Source organism: Sceloporus undulatus, chromosome 2 (assembly GCF_019175285.1).
Source record: "Sceloporus undulatus isolate JIND9_A2432 ecotype Alabama chromosome 2, SceUnd_v1.1, whole genome shotgun sequence".
Taxonomy (NCBI): domain Eukaryota; kingdom Metazoa; phylum Chordata; class Lepidosauria; order Squamata; family Phrynosomatidae; genus Sceloporus; species Sceloporus undulatus.
Window position 1 is genome coordinate 212,970,470 of NC_056523.1, and position 20,404 is coordinate 212,990,873.

The window sequence follows — 20,404 nt, forward strand, 5'->3', positions numbered from 1 at the left end:
CCATGTTCTGTTCTAACAACAGCCTTTTGTCCTAAGTACAAATATCTCATTAGGACTATCAAATGTAGTGCCACTCCCACATGTTTAGGAGCTGTTATCATCTATAAAGCATATGCTGATTTTTTACACTTTTACACTTGTAATTAAATCAGTCCTGTCAAAAACTTCAGAAAGGGAGCTTCCCAAAAAAGCTTTCCTTGTGCAATCCCTGTGTCCCATTCCAGGAATTTTACAGAGGGTCCAGGTCATGTTGGCTTCCATTTGTAACATTTTCCTTGCTCCTTCTCCCACCTCTGTTTGACAGCTCCCAGAATCCCACCATGCCCCTGCTGGTCATGGGATCTTGGGAGTTGTAGGATATGTCTACAGGCCAATTACACCAGTTTCCCACAAACACACTACAACCTGTCTACACAATGCAGGGCCAAAGCCCCAATTCAAGTGTGGACTGTCTTCACAAGGGAAGGCCAGTTCCACATTGAACCCACTCTATCCCTGCCTCAGTCAGATTTTAAAACTTTCCTTTTCCTCTGGATTTTTAAGGAAAATCCAAAGCATCGTGGAGCAATGCCAGGCTGCTGTTTGCACATGCATCTTGGTGGGACACATGTGTAGACAGTCACCTGGCATTGCTCTGGAGTATGGAGGTAACAAGGAATCTGGGTCAGTTACAGGGTCAGAATACTCTGGGAATAATATTCTGACTTATGTGTAGACAAGCCCATAGTTGTCTTTAAAAAGTAATTATGAGGTCCTGCATCGAACACAGAGCCACAATATTAAAGTTATGCAGTAACTCCTCATTTGATCCCTGAAACCCATTTTAAAAGCCAGCCAGCTATCTTGAGTAGTAGTGTTCTGTGTTGTTACCAAGTAAGGTGTTGTAGGTACCTCCTGCCAGTGCCCTCCTGCCAGCATGCAAAGATGTGATGAAGAATAGCTCGACTCAAACTTGCATCCTTCCGAGGTCGCTAAAATGAGTACCCAGACTGTTGGGGGCAAATTAGCTTACATGCTAATTAGCTTACTTGCTGTTCACCGCTATGATCTTTGGAATAGCGGTATATAAATAAAACAAATTATTATTATTATTAATAGCCTACAGGGGTTCCTACTTCTGTTCTTTACAGCCTTGATTCCTGGTAGTAGAGGACTGGCCATGCCATCCTGCAGCACCCTGCTCACCAGCAGCACAGAATGGCTTACTGACTTTTAAGGTGGGTTTGAGGTCATTTGGAGTCATGGTAATAGTACCATGACTGCAAATGAGAATACATACAACGCAGTTCTGAAGTTCTAAGTCTAACTTAGCCAGTGTGGTTGATGCAGTGGTTGATGCAGTGGACTAGGGTTTGAATCCCAGTTCAGTCATGTAAACCCACTGAGTGACCTTGGGCAAGTCACACACTCTGAACCTCAGGGGAAGGCAATGACAAACCGCCTCTGAAAAAGCTTGCCAAGAAAACCCTATGATAGGGTCGCCATAAGTCAGAAACAACTTGAAGGCACACAACAAAAATAACAATTCTAACTTAAAATATTGTAACTGATTAAGAAGATACCAGGTGTGGCCATCAGTGGGAAGAGCTTTTGATAACAATATTGCTTTCAATGGCATTGCAGTGTAAGATATTCATTTCTCCTACCCGTTTATGAATATTATGAAAGGAAATTTGTTTCTCAAGGCTCCACATTTCTTATGTTGCAGTTGGCAATACCCAGCGTGGCATCCATTGTCTCATCACTGTCTAAGTCCAGATGGCACAGCTTCCTGGAGGGGAATGAGACTCCACAGACACTGCTCAAGAGTAGCAGTGAGTTTCAATTTCACTTCCAGCCTATTGCTAATTTTATTTAGTCACTGATGCAGGCTATTGATTTCAAGGGGGATTTAAAAGTCTTACCAAGCCACAGGGGAATTGCTGCATGTATTTAAATTCCATATGTTGATTAAAGCTGTCAAGGGTCACAGATGTAATTATACATGCAAAGCTGAATGCGTTTTCTATTCCAGAATTTTGAAAGGCAATCATTAGAAAGTGAAGCAAAGCTAAATGTAGAAGGGGAAATGAGGGTAGGGTGGGAATTGGTTCTTCCTGATTTGACATTAACTTAATTGCATGAGTTTATTAGAGATGCTTTTTGCCCATCTTAAATGGCACAATGGCTGGAATGCCAATCTGAAGGAGAAGCAATGGGAGCTGGACGACTATTCAAAATGCAGGCAAAGCATGCACCCATCACTACAGTGTGGGCACTGCCATGTTTCAGGGGACTAGGTGCCTCTACTGATGAAGACTAAGACACCTAACATCAGGAGAGATATCCAGGTTCACCACTGTTACCCCAATATTACCCCCCACAGCATGCGCACATCACTATGGTGTACTTTTCCCCATTTGTTGTTTTTATGACCCTTCAAGTTGTTTCTGACTTTTAGGTGGTACCTATCACTGGATTTTCTGCACTGAGAGTGTGTGACTTGTCAAAGGTCACTCTGTGGGTTTCCATGGCTGAGCAGGGAACTGAACCCCTGTCTCCAGAGTTATAGTCCAATGCTCAGACCACTACACCATGCTGGCTTGCTACTTTTCCCCATGATGAGGTGTGTGCCTTTAAGTTGTTTCCAACTTATAGAGACCCTAAGTCAAACCTATCATGGACTTTTCTTGGCATGATTTATTCAGAGAAGGTTTGCCATTGCCTTCCCCTGAGGCTGAGAGCTTGCGACTTGTCCAAGGTCACCCATTGGATTTCATGGTCGAGCTGGGAACTGAACCCTGGTCTCCAGGGTTGTAGTCCAACACTCAAATCACTATGCTGTGCTAGACCATTTATTATGTGGGGAAACTGGAGGGCAAATGACATGTTCCACTATAGCCCTATGTTATTTCTTTGGCATATGGCATTTATGCAAGCCTTTTTCACCTCTGCTCCCCCCCCCACACACACACACACATATACTTTTTAACATGTTGGGTGTTGTAGTCCAACAACAGCTGGAAGGCCACATAACTCCCACCCTTTTCCTAGGTCCAACACTGACTGCTAGGGAGAAAAATTGCTGTTTGGAAAAGCAACATTCAGTGGAAAAGTAGGCAGCAGGAAGAGTCTGTAGTACCATCTTCCCCATGTGCTTTCTTTGCAACACACATACCACCTTCCAATGACATTTTGCTACAGAGATGGTCTGTCAGGGCTTTGGCACACATGGCAGCCACAAAACACAGGGCCCAGCAGTTGAGGACTGTCTTGAATTCAGTTTCTTGATGAGACATTGGAGGGGGCTGACTTTCAGAAGGGAAGCCCTGTTAGTCTTTGGCAGAAAACAACACAATGACAAAGCAGGGCAAAGGTATGGGGAGTTTGCAGTGTGTGTTACAGTAGCTCTGAGGTTTTATATATATATATATAATATCTCCAAATAATGTTTCTGTTGCCTTGGACTATTTTGGGGCAATTTCCAGCATCAGCGGCATCATTTCATCCCTACCTTCAGGGATTCTTTTTAATTTTGAGACATATCGGAACATAAATAAATAAATAAATAAGGTCTCCTTTTAAGACTTCAGGTACATCAGTGCATCTGTGAAATGGTACTTTTGCACCATTAAACTTATCTCTACGGGGGGGGGGGATGCAGAGGACAAAATTTGCCTTTCAAATCACACGATCACCTCAGCAAACATTAAAAAAACACTTGGGAGATCTAAAACACTGCTAAAAACAACTTCTTAAAAGAATAGTGTGAGTGGATATGGAAGTGACAACAATTGGCAAATCCCAAGGTATATACTGGGGGAACTCACATGTCTTCAGGCCAGCGGTTCCCAAACTGTGCTCCAGTGAACACTTGCGGCTCTGCATGCACTTCCCAGGTGGTCCTCAGCCCCTCTAGAAAAATGGAAGAAATACAGATTCTCTGAAATTAAAGACTAAAAACCAAAAAGTAACACTACTTCTAAGCACCATTAGCTTGTAAGACATAGGGTAGGCCTCTTAGGGGCTCTGCTATAGAAATTGATTCTTAAAAGGGCTTCACAAGTAAAAAGGTTGAGAACTCCTGCTTTAAACCAATCTGGAAAAATCCATATCAGTTTGCAGTGTTTTAAAAACTATTAAAATTAATAAAATCAGTTCCATCAGACACAAGAGTGTGATGTCACAATGCATAAATGTGACTCAATCAACAATAGCAATTAAAAAAAAATAACATGTGCTATAGCTTTCCATGTCCATTCAAGTTCCAAAATGTTGGGAAGCTGCAGCTGTTGCTGCTGTTGGTGGTGCTGCTGCTCCTGTTGTTATTTCTATCCTGCCTTTTTCCCAGATTGGGACTTAAAGCAGCTTGGAATGATTAAAATCATTGTCAAAAATCCACAAAATACAAAAGTTAAAACACAGTTAAATGATCAAAATGAAATTTTAAAACAGGCTAATATATATACACACACAGTCAGCTCTCTGTATCCACGGATTCTTTATCCACTGATTCATCTATCCATGGCTTGAAAATATTCCAAATACATATAAATTCCAAAAAGCAAACCTTGATTTTGCCATTTTATATAATGGATATCATTTTACTATGCCATTGTATCTAGTAAGACTTGAACATCCACAGATTTTGGTATCCACAGGGCTCCTAGGGGGGAAAACCTAGTGGATACCAAGGGCCCACTGTATCATTAAATGCATGCACCAGCACAACAGTTAGCAGTATCTAGTGCATTATGTAAGATGGGCCTCATATCATCACTCACCAAAGGATGCTGGAATAGAAAAATCTTTGCTTGTCTGTGAAAAGAAAGTAGAATTTCTCTGGTAAGGGAGCTCCAGAGCCTGGGGGACAGCCACTGAGAAGGCCTTCTCCTGTGTTCCTACCAGATGTACCTATGAAGGTGGAGAGACAGAGAGAAGGGACTGTTAGAGACTAAACTGACAAATTTATTATTTATTCATGTTTGTAATGACGACTAGGGAAAATACTGGCTGCCAGTTGGATATTTGTAACATGTAGGGATAGCTACATACACTTCCCTTTGAGGAAACCTCAAGGACCATCCAGTCCAACCCCTTGCTCTGCAGCAATATACAATCAAACCACTCCCAACAGATGGTCATTCAGCCTTTTGTTGAAAATCTCCAAAGAAGGAGATTCCACCACACTCCAAGGGAGTGTGTTCCACTGTCAAACAGCTCTTACTGTCAGGATGGTCTTCCTAATGTTGAGGTGGAATCTCTTTTCCTATAGTTTGAACCCATTGCTCCAGGTCCTAGTCTCTGGAGCTGCACAAAACATACATGCTCCATCTTCAGTATGACATCCCTTCAAATATTTAAATCACATCTTAACCTTCTCTTCTCCAGGCGAAAAATACCCAGCTCCCTAAGTCGCTCCTCACACAGCATATTTTCCAGATCTTTCTCCATTTTGGTCACCCTCCTCTGGATATAGTCTAGCTTTGTGGTGCCCAGAACTGGACACAATATTCCAGGTGAGACAAGTGAACAGGCAAATGTGATGTTGTGACTCAACACTCTGCTATTGACAGCCAACCATCTCCAAGCTACTGAGAAGACAAGTGATGCTCAGCATGTGCAAAAGACTGTGGAGCTTTGCTGTGTGAAAGGGAGGAAAAGGTTTGAGAAGAAAATTGCCTGCAGCTGGAGAGGGGAGAGGACATTTTATTAAGAAATTGATTTTCATTCATTGGGGAGAGGGTGATCTTTTTTATAACAAAAAGCACTTTTGTGTCATGCAAAGAGGCATTTTTAACATTTTTAAAGACACACTTGTTCCAATAAGGAAATCCCTCAACAAATGTATTCTAATAAGAAACTGTGATTATAATTTCCCAAAATTACCACGATTCCAAAGATTCTAGAATTCAAGAGAGTATATTGTCAGAAAATTACATTGGTAAAAGTTTTGAAAAATCCTATAAACTAACTCAGACCTCTTCGAGAGACCTGTACATTTCCCAAAGAAAGTGTCCCTCTCCCATTTTAAGTGGAATCAGTATCTTTGCTTGTATTTGTTTCATCTCCTCCAGCCAGTTACCTGCATTGTGACTTCTTCAAGGGCACAGAAAATGTCAACATGAACATAGGAGTTCTGATATGTAGTTTTAAAGAGACCATGCCTCACAGGAAAGCATACTGTTTTCTATTTTCAGACAAGTTCTTTGAGTTTCATTACAGACATACCCTTCCATATAGAGACCAGGAAACTGACTGTGTTTGTCAAAATTCTGAGTAAATCAAATTTCAGCATTTTAAAACTTTCACGTTACTTTTTTCTAACTTAAAAATTATTAGCATGGATGGGACGTACGCCTATAAATTTTGGCTTGATTAGCATCACCAATGCTATTCAAAGTGGTGGCCCAGCTGGTGCCAGTCCACAAGCCATCAACTGCTGGTCCATTGTCAGTTTCCAGCAGAAAAGAAGCATTTGTAGCCTGTGGGCACAAATATTGTTTCAGACATTGGCACTTTAGGGGAAAGAATGCCAGTCACACACACCAGCCTGAGATGAACAGCTACAAACCATACATTCTCCACCTTCCTGCCTTCAATGCCCCCTGAAAGAGCTGAATATGACTGGGGCCTCTCTCTGTATGCATGTGCCTTCAAATCACCTGTCGACTTATGGTGACATGAATTTCATTGGGTTTTCTTAGGTAAGGAATACTCACAGAAGGTTTCATCATTTCTTTTCTTTGAAGTAAAGCCTACATTACCTGGTATTCATTGGCAGTCTCCCATCCAACTACTAACTATGGCTGACCCTACTTAACTTCCAAGATCAGACAGGATCTGGAACCCTTAGGGTATTTAGACTGAGGCCAACCCAATGCAAAGACAGAAAAGGTCACCAGAATGGTACCAAATGGATGCAATTTGGCATTATCCACTCACAAGATATAATTTTACATTGTTATCTAAAACTTCCTTAGAAATTGCTCAGTTCACTGTCACAATGATTCCATTGTAAGAGACATTCCCATAATTGAGCTTTTTGTAGAATTCAACACAGATGTTGGCTCTGGAGGTATCACGATCCAGCCTCCCCCATCAGGATAACCTGGTGACTCTGATGTCAATAGAACAGTGATTCCACTCTGGGCTTCAGCCCAAACTTTAACAGTGCTAAATCAATGTTGAAGATGGGTTTAAGTACCTTGGATAGCCCCTTTGAATTTATATTAAAACCTAGAGCTAATTCCTTACTCCACTGTGGCCAGAGCTACCAACCTTTGTCAGTTCTCCTTTCAAGCACAGTTTGCTGAGGCAGGGACCCTATCTGAATTGAGTTTTTAATTTTATATTTTCCTCCTGCTGCATGCCTTTCAAATTATTCTTCACTCATCCCCATCATCTCTTTCCACTTTCTCTTTTGACACTTTCTTGATATTTGCTGTTGTTATTGTGTGCCTTCAAGTCATTTCTGACTTATGGTAACCTATCATGCAGTCTTCTTGGCAAGTTTCTTCAGAGAGGGGTTTCCATTGCCATCCTCTGAGGCTGAGAGAGTGCGACTTATCCAAGGTCTAAGCTCTGGTGCCACAACAAACCATAGTTCCCAGAATTCCATAGCAATGAGCCATGGCAGTTAAAGTGGTGTCAAATGAAATTATTTCTGCAGTGTGGATACAGCCCAAGTTAACAATGGAATATGAACACAGCAAATATAAGAATTCTATGTATATACAATTACACCAGCCTGAAAAATTAAGGGTCATAAAACCTTTTTTTTAAAGTATGCTGGGTTTATAGGAATTTGGCTTTGTAAATCTAAACGTAACCCAAAATTTGCTCCATCATGTACAGTCTTTTTCACAACTTGCTTTGATGTTTTAATGTTGTAATCTGGGACAAAATAAATTTCTCCTATAAAGAATTATCCTGCAAAGGCAAAGAAAGGGGTTAAAATCTTCTAATAGATTTTAAAAACACTTTAATTCACTGTTATCAAAAATAAACCTCCGTTCAAAAACAGTAAACAGAAATCATACTGGAACATCAGCATCAGCACTTATTCAAAGCTGAGTAACGAATGAATTGATACAAATATTGTATTAGTGAAGGAATTATGTGTGGTGTGATATGTTTATTGTGTTTTTCAAATTCAGCATCCAAAAATACATTAAACTGGTACAATATTGAAAAAAGTTTTTTTATCGCAAGCCTATGTTATCTGTGTCTCATTCCCTGCAATCCTACAAACTAAGGGAGTGTAGGAAAATTTAATGGGGGTCAGAATTCTTATCAGGGTGCAAAGCCCTTATTTTGCCCTCCCTCATAGCTACAGCCAATGCACATTGTGTTTCCTATATTTCTTCCTGGAGTTGCAAAGTGGGTTTATATCAGCTGAAGGCTCACATGCTTTAGTACTCTGCATTTAGAAAACAAAGCACGGCAGTCTCAATCTTATTTTCTCCTGTGGGGGGAAAAAGATATCTAAAAGGACCTAAGAAATTACCCAAACACACGCACACATTTTTCTATATAACGTGCAAAGCATTCAGTTTTGTCCAAAGTAGTAGCATTATTTTATGATTTTTTTATGGTGTCGCTTTGGCCTAGTTCTTGCAGACCCAGCGAATGAGAGAGATGCTAGCTTTGCAAGAATTAGGTGAAAGTCACACAAGAATGTACAGAATGTTTGAAGCTGGCTGTTAGCGCAGATGTAGATAGATAGGCACTTAGGAAGAGTACAAAACTGCAGCCAGAAAAGGAAGAAGGATGCAATGGAAAAACAGAAACGGCTTGTGGGTAGACCTCCATATAACACAGTCATTGCAAGGTAATCTCTGCTGCTTATAACATTACACTCTCACTGTACCGTGATGAACTACCTCCCAAGGATGCTCATGATCATTTTTATGGCTGGAGAGGAATTAAAAGTATTCACTTTGTTTAGTTTCTATTTCTTAAAACATTTTTATCCTGAGATCATAAGATCTCAGGGTAGCAAACAATAAAACAACATAAACAATTTAGACAAATTGCAAATTATAACTTGTATTAGGCCATTCACGTCATCATAAATTGAGACAAGGAAGCTTATTGCACATCTTTTCCCCCTCCGTTATGAGAACTGGAAGGGGCCGCTCAGGGCCATGCACGACCTGGAAAAAAGGGGTTTTATCACACAGCAAATCATCCTCAAAAGGGTCCTGTTCCATTCCACGGTGCCAAGCTGTCCCCATTCAGTGCTGAAGGGTGCCATTTTCCTCGATCGGAAGACTTCCAGCCAGAACATTTAACACACATATCCCACAGTTCACCAGCTGTGGGGACCTTGTCAAAAGTCTTACTGAATGCAGGATATATTACATCCACAGAATTCCCCTGATCTACCAAGCTTGTAACTGTATCAAAAAAGAGAGATAAAGTTAGTTTGGTATGACTTATTATTTAGAAACCCCTGTGGCTCTTAGTAAGCACAGCATTCCTTTCTAAGTGTGCAAAGACTGACTGTTGCAAAATCTGTTCTAAAACTTTTTTGGGTATTGACATCAAGCTGATTGGTCAGAAGTTGCTTGAGTCCTCTTTCCTACCCATTTTGATGATCTCATACATACTGAACAGAATGCTAGCCAAATATTTTTTTAAAATTCCTTGTGAACAAATGGAGTGTGGAAGATCATATTTGGCACTTTCAAGGCAAGCAGATGTACTCTATTCCCACATCTGTGAAGTTTATTGCACAGGTCTTCTGGGACGTTCTCAGAACGGCCCAGCAGGAAACGGAACGAGTGGGGGACGGATTTTACCACACACTCAAGTCTCTCACTCGTTCCTTTCCCCCTCTCTTCTGTTCCCATTCCGTTCTAGAGGGAACGCTTTTTGAGAACTGTTCTGAACAGTTCTCAAAAATTGCCCCCTTTGGAACGGATTAAGAATGGAAGAGAGGGGGAATGGAATGAGTGAGGGACTGGAGTGTGCGGTAAAATCCGTCCCCCACTTGTTCTGCACTCGTTCCTGCTCGTTCCATTCTCAGAACGGACCCAGGAGGACCTGTGCGATAAACTTCACATGCGCCTGGTACTCAAAGGGCAATTGAAAGTAAGGGGGCCTTTCCTGTGCATTTACCAGGACTATCCTATAGTGTCTAGCCAGAGGCAAGCCCCAATAGGTTTGTTAGGGCTTATTCTCAGCTAAGCAGCTAATATGTTACATCATCCACATGGTAATTCAAATAATTAGCAGGCAGCTGGTAGGCTGAATCATCACAGAGCATTATGTTTTCATATTCTCTCTATCAGTGGTCAGACGACGCAATCTGTTTTGGGAGCTGATGCACTTATCAGAGATTTCCTCTCTGTTCAGTAGTACATGTGAACTCACCCAACAGTTTCAGGGGACAGAAAGACATGTGTTTTATTTGAGCTTCCCAATTGCTTATGTGCATCTATTATCAGTCTTAAAGGTGAAAGTTCTTCTGCCCCTAGCAGTCCAGGCAAAACAGGTTTTAAGCTATAATGTAGTGCAGCAAGGGGAGAAAAATCCATCAAAATGCACTGGATAGTGCGCTATATCATATCTTAAAGATAATCCCCAGAAATTTGCCAGCTTTTTATATGACAGTTGACAGTCACTGACAGCTGAAGACATTTTTATTTAGGCAGTCATTTGATGGGTGAATTTTACTTATGTAGTGATTTTTTGTTGTGTTGTTTTAATGCTTTAAGGGATTTTACTTTTAAAATGGTTTTCACTATGCTGTTTCTAACTTATGTTTTAATGGTACAGTAGTATTAATTTTTTAACTTTTGTAATTAATGATTTTGCTTTATCTTTTAAAATTATTTTAAGCTGCCTTGAATCCCATTTTGAGAGAAAGGTAGGATATAAATCCCATGAATGAATGAATGAATGAATGAATGAATGAATAGACTTGCTCTTTTGTTTTCTTCTGTATAAAAGTCAACATCTGTCAAAATATAGCAGACATGAGGGGAAAACCCTAATTGGGTGAATCATGCTCCATATGAATTTGTTGCACTTCACGATTTGGTAGAATGTAAGAGCTGAACATAAAAAGACTGGAGTACTTATCTGCGATGATACAACCATCTACAAAAACAATGTACACATGGATGCAAGATTTCTCATTTTTATCTGGGGAAAACTCCTTGGATTATGTTTTATACATCAACATGCTCATAAAAATGCACTCTAGACCTTTTAAGGCAATTGGTGTACAAAGGTACTCTATGAAAAGATACATTTTGTTCAATTTTAAAACCATTATTTTTAGTAAAATCACTATTTATTTTGGCTACAATGCATTGCATTGTAGATCCTAAAGAATTATAGCTCAATTCATATTTCATAATTATAGTTCATTCTCCAACTTCTTCTCCAATTTCTCCATGAGAAATTGAGTTTTATACAGATGAAAGTGAACAAGTGCAATGGTCGCCATTAAAGCAAAGAAGAGTTTCCTAGGTTACAAAGCTTGGGGCAAATTGTTAAAGCCTGATAAAATACATATTTCTGATAATTTTCATTCAATAAATGTTTCTCTTCATAATGCAACATTGGCTCTTATTTTGCATATCTATGACCATATCTACAGCAGTAGATGTTGGAAAGTGTAGTCCCATACATCTGGAGGGCACCAATGTCCAGCTATCACTAGATCTGTCATTTTTAGTCTCACCCACCCTTCAAGGACCTCAGCCCAAGGAACATGGTCCTGCATTTCCTTATATTCTCACAAATGTCCATATGAGATCAGTTAAACCAAGCTCCAGTCACAGGGGAAAGATCACCACCAAAACCCCACTGAGTGGATGAGTAGTGATTTGGATGCAGGACCTTGTAGCCTAAGCTTGCCCAACTGTACCACTCCAGCTGTCCATGAATAGTTTCCAACCTGGCACAAATCAAAACCACATGTGTGTGCTGGTTATTGTTGTTTTGAAATATAGCTCTCCTCAAATTTCTATTAAGATGAAAAGAAAGTAATTGTTGCATTCCCTTCTAAATGAATTAGCTGTGGGCATCCTTCCATCTACTCATTTTCCCGTAGACTTGCAGGACATGTTGGAAGCCTCTGTTATTCTCTTTATATTATTCACTGAATTATATCATACTGGGCACCGTGGAAACCAGTGGGTTCCATGTCAGTGGTAAAATCACACTGGTTTTTACTCCAAATTTTCAAGAAGCTGTCCAAGGCATTTAAATTATTTGGTAGGTAGAGTTCAGTGGTTTGGGTAGTTCCTTCAAAATTCAGACTACAAACCAGAATAGATTTCATTTCCCCACTGGCATGGAGACCACCATCCAGCAAGGTACTGGAGCAATACTAAAGTGGCAGGGAAGAGACTTCTCCCAAATAATCTGTAATGATGAAGAAGATATAAAGGCATCACTGCCATGTTGAGGCACGGCTGATCTGCCAAGACATGTCACTGCTGCATGTAAGTGATCAAAAGGATGTCTGAAGACCACTGATGATTGCTGAGATCTCTAAGAGCTGAGAAGTGAAGACTTGGAAAAATATGGGGGGGGGGGTGCTCTCATAAATGGAGGTGGGGGCAGGGTTCTGAATTTTTCATGTTTCTTTTTTCTAGGCTTTTGAATCTTCTGTGTGATGCTGTACTGTAAAGTCTGCCATTGTTGTTGTGTGCCTTCGAGTCATTTCTGACTTATGGCAAGCTGAGGCAAATCTATCATGAGGTTTTCTGGGGCTGGGAGTGTGTGATTTACCCAAGGTCAGCCAGTGGGTTTCCATGAACGAATTGGGGAATCAAACCCTGATCTCCAGAGTTGCAATCCAATGCTCAAACTACCACACCTACTTACCGGGTAAAGACTTGTCAGGGATGATGGGAGTTGTGGCTCTTCACCTGGCCTGGAACTCACCACCTGGTTGTGCACCACGCTGACCAGTTTTGGCCAGCTGTTATATCTTTGCAAGAGTTGCAGAGAACAGGCTGAAGACCCCGACAAACTCTCCAAGCCTTCTCACTCTTGCTTCCACAGAAGTCTTCACCCTTCTTCACCAGGGTCCTGCTGGTTCTTGTAGCTTCACCCAAGACACCAGACAACTCAGTAGTCTTATATAAAAGATCTACTTTATTCTACTATATACACAGCTCCAAACAATACTCAACTCCTCACTCTACTACCCACAACTACAACCCACAAAATGCACTGGGATCTATAGTCATTATTATAGCCAAATCATGGCACCACCTACTGTTTTCTGTTTCCACCCAGTAGGCATGTACAACATTCCCATTGGTTCTCCTTGTTCATCCCACAATTAATGATTTCATCATCTCAGCCTTGACCACTTAACAATTGTCAGGTGTGTCCAATTATTCACTATGCACTTCTTGTCCTTGGCATTCAGGACTTGTTAATTGTATTACCATTCACACCTGTGTGGTTCTCAATTGGCTTCTGCTGAGTCACTCTGACTCTCACATACAAATTTTTATTTCACTTACTGTATGTCCCATGTTGCTTTTTCCTTAACAAGACTGTCTTGCTAATTGGGGGTGGTAACTCCTGTAAACTAGACACATTTTAGTATTCCCATCTTGTTATTTTGAAAATAAAACATTATTCCCTAGGCCTGTGGAACCAGTATAATTACTTCTCACAATAAATATCTTGATTTTGTTGTCTTGTGGTGGTGCCCATCCCAGTCCTCTGCCTACAGAGTTCTATCAGGGTTTATGTGGAGGGCAGTTGTGAAAGATTTCACTATAAAGACCAATGTTGTGCCCTTAAGGTTTATGAGACACTTAACCAGCATGGCATAGTGATTTGAGTGTTGGACTACGATTGTGGAGACCAGGGTTCAATTCCCAGCTCGATCATGGAATCCACTGGGTGATCTTGGGCAAGTCACATACTCTCAGCCTCAGGGAAAGGCAATGGCAAGCCTCCTTTTAACAATCATTATCAAGTTCATGATAGATTCACCTTAGGGTCACCATATGTTGGAAACAACTTGAAGGCACACAACAATAACAACAGCAGCAGCATATTACACAATCCAAACATGTTCGCTTTAGCGTCAGAACTGACTTGAGGGCATACAATCGCAACAACAACATTTGCACATCACCATAGATTTACGTGAAAATTGCACATGCCAAATTATAGGCTGGCATACAAATCTAGAAACAATTTTCATAGTAGCAGTAAAAACATCACCATTATGAGAAGGACTGTAGCCAGCTAACCTGTGTCTGTGTTCCACATACTGTCCAGGAACTAAGTGTTAGTGAGCAACTTCAAGGTTTTCGCCTTCTTATACTTCAATTTTATGTCTGGGCAGTCTTGCAAAGGACTGTCCTTCCCCAAACAAGGCATGTTTTTCAATCTATGGCTCTCCAGATGTTTCAGGTTTCAGCTCCCAGAATACCTTGACAATTGGCTGAACTAGCTGGGGCATCTGGGAGATGAAATCCAAAAGAACCAGAAGACCAACATTTGAGAACCACTAGTGACATTGAACTCCATGCAACAGTGTCAAAATTTTAATGAAGGGGGAAACCTATCTTGTTTTCCCACAGAGAGCTTTATTGTCCAAACGCTCCCAATAGGATGCAACTGAAACCTGTAGCAGCCAGACAGTCCACCTTGCTAGTCAAGTGCTAGATTGTTTGTCTGCTTTGATATAAGCTTAGAAACCCATTTCCACTTCAGAGGCTGCATTTCTTGCCCTGCACAAATGACAAACAGGCAGACTTCTTCTTGCATTTCAATTGCTTCCTCCTGCATCCTCTGGCTTTGCAGGACAGCGCATTCAATCATTCCTGATTTGCTCAGCTGGGAATGGCCCCAGTCAGCTGAAATGTTTCACTGAGCCTGACCAATCATTCCCGTAATAACATTTTTAATAGAATCTATAATTTTTTTTAAGAATCTATAATTTCAACGTGCATATAAGAATGCAGTATTTCTCATTTTATAAGCTCACTTACCCATGGTTTATAGCTTGCACATTAAAACTTCATTGATCCAGATCTCTCATATCGGAGTCTTTGTATAAGTTAGAGATGCTTTATGTCCACCTTTAACAATTATTTCTGGGTTTCCCTCTTCTAATTCAGAACCAAATCATGTGCACTAGAAATCATCTCCTGCTAAACAAAAGCCCACAGTTTATTAAATGAGTATTACATTTATAGTCAGTGTGGTATAGTGGTTTGAGCATTGGACTATGACTCTGGAGACCACAGTTCAAATCCTAGTTCAGCCATGTAAATTCATTGAGTGACCTTGGGCAAGTCACACTCTCTCAACCTTGGAGGATGGCAATGGCAAACCCCCTCTGAAGAAATTTGCCAAGAAACTCCCATGATAGGTTTGTCTTGGGCTTGCCATAACTCGGAAATGACTTGAAAGCACACAACAACAATTACATTTATAGAGACAGTGTGGTGTAGTGGTTTGACTCTGGAGACCAGGGTTTGATTACCAACTTGGCTATGAAAACCCATTGGGTGACCTTGGGAAAGTCACACTCCCTCAACCGGAGGGGAAGGCAATGGCAAACCTCCTCTCTGAACAAATCTTGCCAAGAAAGACTCTTTAGGGTCATTATAAGTCAGAAATGACTTGAAGGCACACAACAACAACATTATATTTATAAGACTTTCTATCCCAGTGGTCACAGCACTCATCAGCTTTAAAAGAATTTTTAGTGTGTGTGTGTATGTGTGTGTGTGTGTCTTCAGGTCACCTGTCAACATATGGTAACCCCATGGATTTCATAGGATTTTCAGTACTAAGCAACCCAGTACTATTCCTTCTGGTGAACAGACATTTACCTTGGTAGGCAAAGCTTCAGGTACAGTCACCTCTGAGAATCCATGAATAGCCTTTCTAAAATAGAACACAGAGCAGCTTTCTGTTCACAAAGAAGTCAGCCTGATGCCTCTGGGAAGTCCACATGTTGACCTGTGTGCAGCAGTTGGGCTCCCTAGCATTTGATATAACTTGCCTCTAATACTTGAAGAAATAAATAGCCATCACAACCAGTAGGTACTGACAGCCCCATCCTTCACTTGCTTCTTTAGTCCCCAAGCAAATTAATGAATGCCATTTACCTGTCCTTCTTTCCACATATTAATGGCAGGTGGTGATTCCCATGTTGAGATGATGAATCCATCCTGGGTTTTAATTTGAATTCAAAATAAACTATTCAAGCTGCCTGTTTTCTGTTGCTCCAGAGACCAGAACTTGAATCAAGGTATTCAAATTACAAGAAAATAGGCTCCACCTAAAATTAGGAAGAACATTTTGATAGTAAGAACTGTTTGACAGTGAAATCGACTACCTCTGAGGATGGTGGACTCTCCTTCTTTGGAAGTCTTTTGGCATAATTTGGATGGCCATCTTTTGGGAGTGTTTTAGTTACAGTATATATTCCTGTATAGCAGGAGGTTGGAGTGAATGGCCTTTGGGGTCCTTCCCAATTCTTATGGTTCAGTGAGCCCTATCCCTGAAATAGGTCCCACAACTTGGATATATCTATGAATGTTCAGATGAAAACTCAAGAGTAGATTTACTGCACACCAGCTGCTACTGTTGCACGAAGATTTAAATTATTTACGTCCAGCCATTGCTGTGTTATTTCTAAATGGCTGCTCCCTGACTAAGCTCCAAACATGCACATTAGCAGTCCAGGGATGAAACCATCACAAGCCCTCTGCAGAGTGATGTTTATGTGCTGGATCACTTCCGCATGGAAACTGGGACTGCACCAACTTGCCGTTTCCTTTGGTATCCCTTGTGCCAGCCTCTTCTACCTCCTGATGTCCATGCATTCAGCCTTAATGCTTTGTAGAAAAAGAACCCTTTGCTGGCACAGTTTGAGGCATGCTCCTTTCCCACTGCAGATGTTCGTGCCAGTTTTTGGGGATTTCACAGGCTGGGGTATGCATGAGGGTGGAGAGACCACCTGGAACAGCCCTCTCCAAATTTGTACATTCCTCCAAAGTGTGAGAGTAGCTTCTGAAGAGGGGTATAGGTAACATATGATGGGGCAGGGAGTCTTGGGTATAGAGAAATGTGCTAAGTCGGTTACAGTCTGCCAAGTGCCAAAAGAATTTAATCACACTTTCACACCCCATTAGAAATCTGAAGGAGCAGGATTTTACAAGCAACCAGCTTGCCAAGTCATGAGGAGAATTTTACTGCTTTCCCCAAGATTTCTGAGATGTGTATTAAAAGTTTCCAAAGCAATCAGAAGGCAATATAGATGCCTCAATTTTCCAAGTTCACACTGTATTAAATTATTCCTTGGTGGGTAGAGGTTACCAATCTTTAACACATCTGCACCTTCTGGGTAGTGAAATATTTCTTACCACTCATCCAGGGATACTCTCACTCTATGCAGTTATAGCACTATGATTCCACTGAAACTGCCATGGCTGCATCATATATAATTCTGGTGTTCACAGTTTGAAGAGGTACCTATGATCGCTGTCTGAGAATTACAAAGTCCCTTCCACAGGATTCCACAGTATTTTGCCATTGCATTTAAAGTGGAATAATAATGTCATAACAGTATAGTGCAAAAAGGTCCTTATGACATAGATAACCAAGGCGTGTTACATTTGCAGCGTGGAGGAGCCCCAGCGTCCAAACCACGCAGCTCCTCCACGCTGCAAAAAGAAGCCCCAAAATGGCGCTTCTTTTCGCGGCACGGTTATGATGTCAAGAGGTGCCAATGGCACACTCGCAACGTCATTAGCGTCATGTGACGTCCGGACGCTACACATCCTCAACATCAAAATGGCAATCCCCATGTGGACGGGCACCGCCATTTTGTACGTACCCAGTACGTACTAGGGTTAGGGGCATCAGGAAGTGACACCCCTTCCTAACCCTAGTACGTCCTGGGGATGTACTATATGCCCGTCCGGAATGGGCCCAAGATATCGAGGCAACTTTTGCTTTTTCAGGGGCAGTAAGTGGCTTCCACATCAGTGAGTTCACTTTATTCCAGATTTTAATTCCTGATTTTAAAGGAGTTCTTCAGATCCTAACCCCATGTTAGCTTCAGAATTTTGAACAACTCCTTTAATGGCTGGAATAAAATCCAGAGCAGGTTCGGTACTACACCCCTGATGTGGAAGTCACTTATGCATTGGCTCTTGGTTATAAATATCCATTTTGTTCACCCACACCAGCATTTTTAGTGACATAGACAAGTGTAACTGCAAGTCATATGTATGTATGGGGTTTTTTATTTTTTTATTTTTTTGCCAATGCAGAGGTTACTGTTCTCTTCCACCCATAACAAACAAATTCCCCTACCTTGACTCAGGATTTTGCTATACCATTCTGTAGCTGGTGGAGAAAACAAGGAATTGGAGAAGTGTCTAGCTATGGCCATAACCAGATGCAAACTGATAACACCATTTATCAAGACCCCAATGAATCTCAGTGGAAGATGTCATCAGTCTGGGTCTGATTATCAAGCATTTGTGCTATACCCCATGCTAGCATAGCCAGATGCTTCTCTGATCCCCCTATTTTTTTCCATCGCCCACAGAATGGCCTTTTAAGAGAGGACATCACAGTGAAACTGTGAATCCTGAGTAAGGTAGCACAGCTCCAGCTGTGGAATTCTTACATTACACTGAGCAATGTAGGATCTTGACCCCAGTTTCTAGCACATGACCATAGACAGAACAGAACAGTATATATGCAGAGGATATCCTTAAATGCAAAGCACTATCAGCATTTCCTTTCTGCAGCAGAGAGCTTCATGCCTGCTCAAGATGCAGCAAGAATGAAGCAGGCTGCGGCAAAAAAAGAAAAAAAAATGGACAGTGCTTTTTCTGCCAACTGCTAAAAGCTTTTCTCCAGCAACAGCAGACTGCCAAGCACAATCCTTCTGGGATATGGCTAAGTCATGCTGGGGTCAACTACTCTGACATATTACTGGAACTGTGACAAGGTGTGGAAACTCGGTACTCCCCCCTCTCCCCTAACCCACTTGTGCTCTTCAAGAATCCCCAGGTTGAACAGTGGCCATGTGTGAGGTGAATGAATGAATGAATGAATGAATGAATGAACGTGGAAGAGGCTCACACCAGTAGTAGAAATGTGCACATTGCCATCCGTAGTATTGCATTACACCATCTCAGCTATTTCTAGAAACAAGAAGTCCTTGTCCTTGGACTGACACGCAGAAGAATTCTTAGCTTGCTTACATGCAAGTAAATTGATGTGAGTTAAGCAGGATTGGTAGACTAGTAAGGGTTATCTACACCATACTAATAATGCAGTTTGACATTACTTTAATTGCCATGGCTCCATCCTACAGAAACCTGGGAACTGTAATTTTTTGAGGCACCAGCACCCTTTGGCAGAGAAGGCTAAAAACAATAATAATATTCATTTACTTATACCCTGCTCTTCAGCCAAAAGGCTATCAGAGAGGCTTACAAATTGTTAATTAGACATTTCCCTGCCCTCAGGCTTACAATCTAAAGAGACAAAACACAAAAGGAGAAGGGAATGGCAGTGGGGAAGGGGAAAAGTCCAGGAGATCTTCTCTCCCTCTGAGGCCTGGATCATGGCAGATGGACTGAAGGACCCTTCTTCTTACTCTGATTCGGCCTGATGGAGCTGGCCTGTCCTTCTCTCCCTCTTGATGGTGGATGGAGGGAGAGCCTTCTTCTTCCAGGCAAGGCCTGATGGAGCTGGCTTGCCTATCTCTCCTTCTTGATGGTGGAAGGAAAGAGGGTCTTCTTCTTCCAGGCAAGGCCTGATGGAGCTTGTAAAAAAAAAACTTGTAAAACTATAAGTCCCAGGGTCCCATAGGATATAGCTACAGCACTTAGTGGGTTCAAATTGCATTATTTCTGCAGCTAAGATGCACCCTTAGTCTACCCAAGGTTATAGCTGGACTTCTTTTTCTGCCACAATGTATTAAAAGTTTGCAAAAAGTAAAAAAAAAAAATCAGGGGGAGCTATCTAAGACATCTCTTGCTTTACAGGCCTGGACTTCCCCTAAGGAAGAATGAAGTACAGTACTCAGGCTACAGAGCGTAAGAGGCAATGAATCTGCATCACCCTCACCAAGAGATCCCTACATTACTCCCAGAGAGTCCTCCTTGCTGTTCTTCGCTCTTTTAGCAAAAGTTGCAGCCAGCTAGGGTCAGCTCAGCTCTGCAGTCAGAGCATCAGCAACCCTCAGAGTACCATGCCAGCATCTTTCCTGCTGTAGCCATGCTGCAACAGAAAAACACCCAGTGAACTACTATCCAGAGCTGTCCCTAGTCCTAGCCCTGCATAGTCTTCTGAACAAGGTACTGTGGGAAGAGTAGTCGGCCAAATCACTTGTGCGGTGGTGATCGAGGTGATGTCCCAGAGCATGTGCATGAGGCTGGCTCTGAGGAAG